Below are 8,420 nucleotides of genomic sequence, written 5' to 3'. Positions count from 1 at the left end.
CAAGTAAACAAAATTACTCTCATGCCAATAACAAATTCTATTCCTGGATGCCCACATGGGGTAAAATCAGAGCCTGTGGAGCTGGGTTTTTCCTCTTGAAGGAAAGCACCTCTGCCTTTGGTAGGATTCTCCTGGGATCAGAGGCCCAGGGAGGCTCCAGTAGATGGACAGTCCCTGACAACACAGATGCTGCACATGGAGGTCAGAGCACAGAAGTCCCCTTCCCTCCTGTCACCTGTGCTCAGGGCTTCCTGGGGCCACTGAGTCCCTGAAGTGCAGTCTGAGGAATCAGGTCCCTGGGGATGTCAAGGCACAGAGCTGACCTGACTCACTTGCTGGAACTTCTTCTTCAGTTGTAGTATCAGGGAGAGGTGGATCAGCCATGTGCGAATTAGGGCCCTGAGGCCAGCAAAGGGGACAGATGGCCCAACATTGCTGGGGAAACCCCGAGCCTGCCCCAGGGAAGGTGGGGAAGTTAGTCCTACTGGTATGACTTTCTACAGCTGATGCCTCTCAGGACCCCAGGGGACCCCTGTGGGTGGTTCTTGCTGAGCCCTCAGGAACTGATGTGTGTTTTCCTCTCCTGTCACCCCCTCAAGGGTCTGCAACTCTCAGGGTGCAGGTGTGGGTCTGTGGACCACCAGGGAGTGGGAACTCTCTGATATGGCATGAAGTAACTCCACCCCAGGAAGCTCCTGTAAAGGCCTCAGACCCTGTGGTCAGCATCTCCTGTAAGCACAGCTGAAGAAATATTGTGGGTTACCATGGTGATAGGTACCCAGCACTCCCAGGAAGAGCCCCTCTTTTTGTGACTTCCTTAGGGAGTGCCAACCAGCTTCCCTGGGCCCAGGCTTCTGGATCACCCCTGGTCCACCTGAGAGGAGGCTGGTTATCACAATAGGACAGCTGAGTACAACCCCCAGGCCCCCAAGAGCTCCCGTCTATGGGAAGATTCGCATCTGCCCTCCACACCCCTGTCTGACCCATCACTCCCCTGCAGTATCTGCCTGTGACCAACACCAGCTCAGGTTTTGTCTGTACTGTCAGTTGTGCTACTAAACCCAGAGGGCCTGATGCTCTAAACTTGGTCTATCTTTATGGGATTACTGAAAATAACCTCTTTTCTTCTTGCCTTCCCAGTGATCAGAGTAACATTGTGTGTCCAGAAGCAGAAATAGCCCTTACACAAGCTGGGTGGGGATGACAAGAAGAGCACAAGTCAAGCATGTGTGACACAGGGGACCAGTTATCCCACTGCCTCAAATCCAAAATGTGCCCTGCTCCTGGCTGAGCCTTCTCTGAGCTCTGGAACCTTAGCAGAGCCTGGCTTCTCTCTTTCTCCTCAGGTTACACTCAGGAGCTCCAAAATTCCCAGGTACATCACAAGTTCTCCACTAAAGAGGAGTGGAGAAGAGCTCCCATAATGGGAAAATTTCCTTTAGAATAAAGGTCTTTTTATCAAAGCACAGTGAGGAGGTGACATAATATGGACCCAGAATTTAACAGATATAATCTTCCATCCTAACTGCCAATTCTTGGTGAGTAATGAGTGTGCATTTAGTATTTTAGAGTAAATTTATTTGGAAGTATACACCTTCATAAGACTCTGCTCTCTCTCAGATTCTTTTGTTTTTTATTCCTCATTTCTAAAGAGAACATTAATATTTGACTGTGAACCCAAACTCCAGGGGGAGAACCTGGTGACATGATAGAGTTTCCATATCACTATTCAAGGGCAGGAAATTTAGTGATATTTTCCCTTTGTTCATGATCAGGTCCATTCATTCATTCATCATCACTGAATCACTATTGGTTATTTTTCACTCCCTACCACAAACAAAACTTTCCATTAAGCTGGGGACAAGGAGGTGGGGCAGGGACACTGTCCCTTCAGAGATCACTGCTCACATCATGAGCAAAAGGGAATGGGTCCAGGAGAGGGGAACAGCACAAAACCTGGAATCAAGAAGGTCAATTTTAGCTGTCATCCCCCTAAAAGGGAGGAAGGGCAGGGCTATATCTGCACCTCATTTACTGCAAGAATGTGCCTGTTGGAGACCACGGGGAATGCAAAACCATGATGGTGAGTGTCACAGTCTGTAACCCACCCATGGTTATCCCTGTGGAGGGAAGGATGAGCCACACCCAGAGACAGTCACATTTGCAGCAGGAACTAAGTGTTGTCTCCTCTGTGATGGAAATAGCTCAATGCAACCGCTGTGCCCCCAAGTGCTGGCTTGTCCTCCAGGAAAAGAGTGGTGCCAAGCCAGGAAATCAGGGTGGGCTCTGTGGAGGGCAGTTTGGTCACTCAGTGGTACAGCCACATCAGCTTTGCTGGGTGGAAAATCCTGTGCCCGAGTGTAACTTCCCTCACAGAATATTAGTACTCATTTTTTTCACATTATGATCATATTTTTGCTCATATTTCTACTTTTAGCACCATTTATTGTAATTTAATATTAATGTAAATATTAAATAACATCTCTCATGTCACTAGTATGTGGGCAACTCCTTCTCATTCTGAAACTTGTTCTGTTTCTCTCTCCCCCTCCCTTCCTCCCTCCCTCCCTCCCTCTTCCTTGTCCTCCTCATTTCCCATAAATTCCTTTCTACCTTTTCATCTCACCCTTTCCAAAACAGGCTACCGCTACCGGCTACCTTAAGAACACTTTCGGTTTAGCTGCTTTCAGATCTCTCATCATTTTACTCAGGCTTAGTGAGATGGCGACAGCCCCCCTCTGGGCAAAGCAGCTCTTTTACAGCTCTGCATCCTATTCCTAGAAACAAGGCTTGGTCCTTTTTCTCCATTAAAAGAAAATCTTCTAGATAGCGCCTTCCAAATCTCACCGTTTTCTGGGGCTTCTCTTGCGCAGAAAAAACACCCTTTTCTCTGTACCAACGCAGACATGCTGTGTGCTTCCTTTCTTTTGTTTCTGTCCCGGTTTAGAAAGGAAGGCTGGTGGCACTAAAGAGGGAAGAGGATGACCTGGTGATGGACGATTCCAAATCTCATCTGATAGGTTTTCTTCCTAGACGGCCATGAGTCAGCCACCGACCCGGGACGCTGCCCCCGCCACAGCCGCAGTTTCTGCCGCCGCCTCCGCCACTCAGGCGCCCCTGCTCCAGGAGGGCAGTGGCAGAGAGCAGCAGCGAGCTCAGTCACCCGCCAGACCCAGGGACAATCCGGTCAGACAGACAACCGCTGCCAGCCGGTCCCTGGTGGGGGCCAGCACTAAAATCAATTTTGCTCAGCTGCAGCAGGGCAACAAGACCCGGAACCCGGGGGCAACGAGACCTGGAGCCCGGGGGCAACAAGACCCGGGCACGGGGCCACTCAGGCCAGCGCCTGGGGAGGTGGAGACAGGGCTAGAAGGCGGCGCCCAAAGGCACGGTGCCGGGAGCTGTCCACCCTCTGCTGGTGCTGAAGCAGCCCCTGCGGCTCCCCTGGCTGCTGTGGGCAGCAGGAGGCCCAGCCAGCCAGAAGCGAGGCCCCGGGAGCTACAGCCGGTGCCTTCGAAATCGGGGAACCCCCTCCGCCCCGGAAAGGAGGAGGAGCCTGTAGCGGCTTTGCGCACAGGGAGGGGGCCCCCCCCAGCCTCCGCCGCCGCCCAGGTGCTGGCGAGGGAAAGGCGTGCGCACACCCAGAGGGGCGGCAGCGGCAACGACCGGGAGGGAGTCTCTCTGTAGCCATCCTCCTATTCTGCGGGCAAAACCCCAGGACCGGGCGACAGAAATCCCGTAAGCGGCGTTGCGGCAGGGGGCAGCGGTGGCGGAGGGAGTTACTGGGAGGAAGGATGTCTGCAATCTGAGATGATCCACTTCCACCTTAAGAAGGAGCTGGCGGCAGCCGCCGCTCAGACGCAAACTAAGAATGGTGATGGCGGCAGCAGCCGTCGCAGCTCCCCTGTCGCCGGCGCTACTGCATCCCTTCCGCCTCAATGCTTCCGCCTCAATGCTTCCGCCTCAATGGCGGTGGCGGCAGAGGCCCCAGCAGAGCACAGAGGGCAGCGGGAGCGGCGGGGTCATGCAGGCGGCGGCGTCCCCTTCATCATTGCCGAACCTGCAGCAGCTCCAGGAGCAAGAAGAAATGCAGGAGGAAATGGAGAAGCTGCGAGAGGAGAACGAGACACTCAAGAACGAGATAGACCGATGAGCTGAGGTGAGGATCCAGATAAGAGATGTGGGCCACTTTCTTCTAGGAGGATGCCTGTCAGCTGCAGGAAATGCGAGTTGGAGAGAGTCAACCAAAACAGCCGGATCCTGCAGTACCGCCTCCGCCAAGCAGAGCGCAAAAGGCCCCACTATGCTCAGACTGGGGAAGTCCACTGGGAGCTGTTGCACAGCCTGGAGCAGGACCTCAAGGTGGCAAAGGATATATCTGTGAGACTTCACCATGAGCTGGGAAATGTGGAAGAAAACAGAACAGAAGATGATAAGGAGAAGCCGAGGCAACCGCTTAGGAAGTTGAGATTGCAAAGCAAGCTTTACAGAATGAACTGGAAATAATGGAAGAGTTACCTTTAAAAAGAAGAGGAAGCAAAGACTTGCCAAAATCTGGGAAAAAAAGAAAAAAAAAAAGACCCAACAGACTCCCACAGAGGAAGACAATGAAGATCTGAAAAGCTGCAGTTAGTTAAGGAAGAAGCTGCTTTGATGAGAAAGAAAATGGCCAAGATTGATCAAGAAAAAACAGATTCGAACACGAGCTGCAGAAGTACAGCTCCTTTTACAGGTATCCGGACAGCCCGCTGCTCAAAGCAGAAGCCGGAGGCCGCCGAGCACCAGGGAGGCGGAGCTCAAGCTAAGACTGAGGCTGGTGGAGGAAGAAGCCAACACTCTGGGCAGGAAAATCGTGGAACTGGAGCTGGAGAACAGAGGGTGAAGGCGGAACTGGACGACCTGAGGGGCGATGGCTTCAAAGGCTCCGCCAACCGGCTCGTGACGGAACAGAGCAAATCCCTGTGGGAGCTGCGGCAGCACCTGCCCCTGGTGGAAGAAGAGACAGAGCTGCTGCGGGGGAACGTGGCCGACCTAGAGGAGCAGAGCCAGCGCGTCACGGCAGAGCTCAACAAGTACAGGTCTGGCGGCAACGAGAGCACATGGCACCATGACAGCGCTAAGACCGAGGCCCTGCAGGAGGAGCTGAAGGCGGCGCGCCTGCGGATCAACGAGCTCAGCCGCAAGGTCGTGCAGCTGCAGTACCAGAACGTGCAGCGCTATGACCTGGCCTCACACTTGGGCACCGGCGGCAGCTCCCGCGACAGCAACACCGAGAGCAACGTAGGCAAGGACAGCGACGAGGACTCCCGGCCTCCGCAAGGAAATTGCGAGGGGTCCATCCACAGCGAGAGCGACTCGGAGGAGGTGCGCAACATCCTCTGCCTCACGCCCACCCGTTCCTTCTACCCTCCCCTGGCCCTGGCCCAAGAGCTTCTCCGACCAGCGCCAGATGAAGGAATCCGCTCAGAGGCCGAGCGCCTGGGCAAGACCATCCACCGACTCATCGCTGACAGGAGCACCACCCTCACTGAGGCGCGCATCTATATGGCCACCCGGGACCCTTTCGGACTGATGGACGAGGAGGACGACGGCAGCAGCAGCCACTAGCACAAGCTGCTCTGCCACATCAGAGCACAGATGAAAGCCTTCCCCAAGGAGCTGCCGATTTGCATCCACCGCCGGAGGTGCCCAAGTCTGCGGACGAGTGCGGCGTGGAGGAACCAGTATCCGTGTCAGGTTCAGTTGTGCCGATTGCGAGCCACGGTGGTCCCGGGTGGGGCTGCTCCGTGCCCCGGCTGCCCTGCCCAGTCCTGGGGAAGGCTCTGCGCAGAGCCGCGCTGGGTTGTGCCTCCCTGTTCTTGAACCCTGGCCGCCTTCAGGCCTGAGAATTTCCTCATGCAATAAGAGAAGTTTCACTCTTCCCCTTCCCCCAGGCGATGTGTAAACACTGTTTGTAAATACGTTTTTTTAAGAAGATCAACATTTTCAATGTTAAATGATTCTAACAGACCAAGCTGGAAGAAGACCTTGAATAGCAATCAATTGCTAATTATGATTTTCCACCCAAGATTGAAAAAAAAAAAAAAAAAAAAAAACCCTAAATAAAGCAAAACAGGACTACAGGACTGATGCCAAACTATTGGTAAATGTAGAAACCAGTGGTACAGGAAGGGGATACTGCACCTGGGGCCCTACCAAAAAAATGGACGCCTGTCCTTTACCACAGGCTGAGATAACATAGTCATTTCTAGAGGAAATCATTGTCGGCACTACAGTAGAGAATCTCAGGAGTCCAGAGATTATATTCCAGCTTTAAGACAACATTAATTCTACCACCTCAGGGAAATAGGAATAACTATTTACAAAACAGGAAAACTAGCACTTCTCCTTCCTCCTGATTTGTTGGAGGCACACCTGGTGAATTGGAATGAGCTGCTCTGGCCAGGTGTGGCGGCCACTTAAAGACCAGTGCATCCTGTCTTCAACCACTTGAGAGATATTTTATAAAATGAAACAGGTAGTGCTGCCCACGACCACCCCCTCCCCCCAGACCTGGTGTTCCATATCCACTGGAGAACCCACAACAGTTCGATTGTGCATGGCTTTTAAATAGACACAAGAAAATTTATATTTTAAAAGTCAGTTTGTACATAGAAGCATGACATTAGATTAACTGCCTGTTAGTAACCACAACTAGAAATTTTGTGCATTGCTGTGTTATCCTATATATTTTTTAAGTTTTATGATAAAACGTGTTGGATTTTGAAATGTTATAGCTAATTTTTCTTATTATTACACCAAATAATTGCTTTTTAATTTCCTATTTTATCTCAGGGGAAGAATTAAATCAGAGAGAGAGAGAAAAATATCTTTCTCATGTCTTAAAAAGTATACTTACAATTTAATGGCTGCTTAATATCATTTTGATTGTAAGTACTAATCCAATATTGTATTTTTTCTCTGATTCCAATTATAGAGACAAGGATTCACTGATCACATTCTTATTATGAAAACCCTTTAATTATTTCTGTGGATTTTGTGAGGTCGGTGAAATGACTGCCCTTTTCATGGGAAAGCACATGTTCACAATTCCTGAAGTATAAGGCACAGAACAGGGAGACAGGAAGTTAAATTCCTGGGCTAGTGGGTTGGAAAGAGACTGGGCTGAGGCATTATGAACAATTCACAACCAAACCCCAGGGCTGTGTTATACCAGGCTTCTCCATCTCTATTGCTCACACAGATCTGGTGAGTGATGTTACAATGTATACTCCAAGCTGGGCCCCATGCCTCCTCCTGTTTACATCACAGTTATTTGGGCTGAGCCAGTCCCCAGCCTCCCCCTGCCTACTGGGCTCTGAGCCAGGCCCCAAGTCACAACCTGTCTACAATGTGGGATATGGGCTCCAAGCTGGGCCCCAGCCTCCACTTGTTTTCACTGTGGGGATATGGGCTCCAAGCTGTCACAGGCTCCACCTGTCTACACCACAGGTAGATGGGAACCAAGCTGGGCCCCAGCCTCCTCCCATCAACATTGTGGGAATATGGGCTCCAAGCCAGGCCTCAGCCTCCACCCATCTACATTGAGGGGATATCAGCTCTGACCCGTGCCCCAGCCTCCACCTGTCTACCCCACATTTATATGGGCTTGAAGCTGGGCCCCAACCTCCACCTGTCTACATTGTGGGAATAGAGGCTCTGAGCCAGGACCAAGCATCCACCTGTCTACCCCACAGTTATATGGGCTCCAAGCTGGGCCCCAGCTTCTACCTGTCTCCATAAAGGTGTTTGGGTTCCAATCTGGACCCCAGCCTATACCCATCTACACTATGGGGATATAAGCTCTGAGCTAGGCCTCAGGCTCCACCTGTTAAATTGCAGGTATATGGGTTCTGAAACAGGACCAGGCCTCCACCTGTTTACCCCACAAGTATATGGGTCTGAGCCTGGCCCCAGCCTCCACCTGTCTACAATGCGATGATATGGGTTTTGAACTGGGCCCCATCCTCCACCTCTCTACACTTTGGGGGTATGGGATCTGAGCTGCACCCAAGCATCCACCCATCAACTCCACAGGTATATAGACTCCAGGCTGGCCCCCAGCCCCCACCTGTCTACACTGTGGGGATATAGGCTCTAGCCAGGCCCCAGCCTCTGTCTACCACTCATATATATGGGCTCCAAGCTGGGCCGCATGCATCATTCTGTCTATATCACAGTTATTTTGGCTTCAGGCCAGGCACCAGCTTCCATCTGTCTACACCATGTTTATATGGGTTCCAAGCGAGGCCCCCAGCCCCCACCTGTCTACATTACTGGAATTTGGGCTCCAAGCCAGGCCTGAGCCTCCACTTATCTACATTGCAGGCATTTAGCCTCCGAGTCACCCCACAATCTCTTCCAGTCTACACTGTGAGGAT

At 51.8% G+C, this 8,420-nt stretch overlaps 1 pseudogene; it reads left to right on the top strand.

The window, feature by feature from the left end:
• Window positions 1–3,039: 3,039 nt before the first annotated feature.
• Window positions 3,040–5,885, top strand: LOC119519337 (annotated as a pseudogene).
• The last annotated feature ends 2,535 nt before the right edge of the window (window positions 5,886–8,420 follow it).

Source organism: Choloepus didactylus, chromosome 23 (assembly GCF_015220235.1).
Source record: "Choloepus didactylus isolate mChoDid1 chromosome 23, mChoDid1.pri, whole genome shotgun sequence".
NCBI lineage: Eukaryota > Metazoa > Chordata > Mammalia > Pilosa > Megalonychidae > Choloepus > Choloepus didactylus.
Note: the sequence above shows the minus strand (reverse complement) of the source record. Positions and strands in the feature narration are given on the sequence as shown.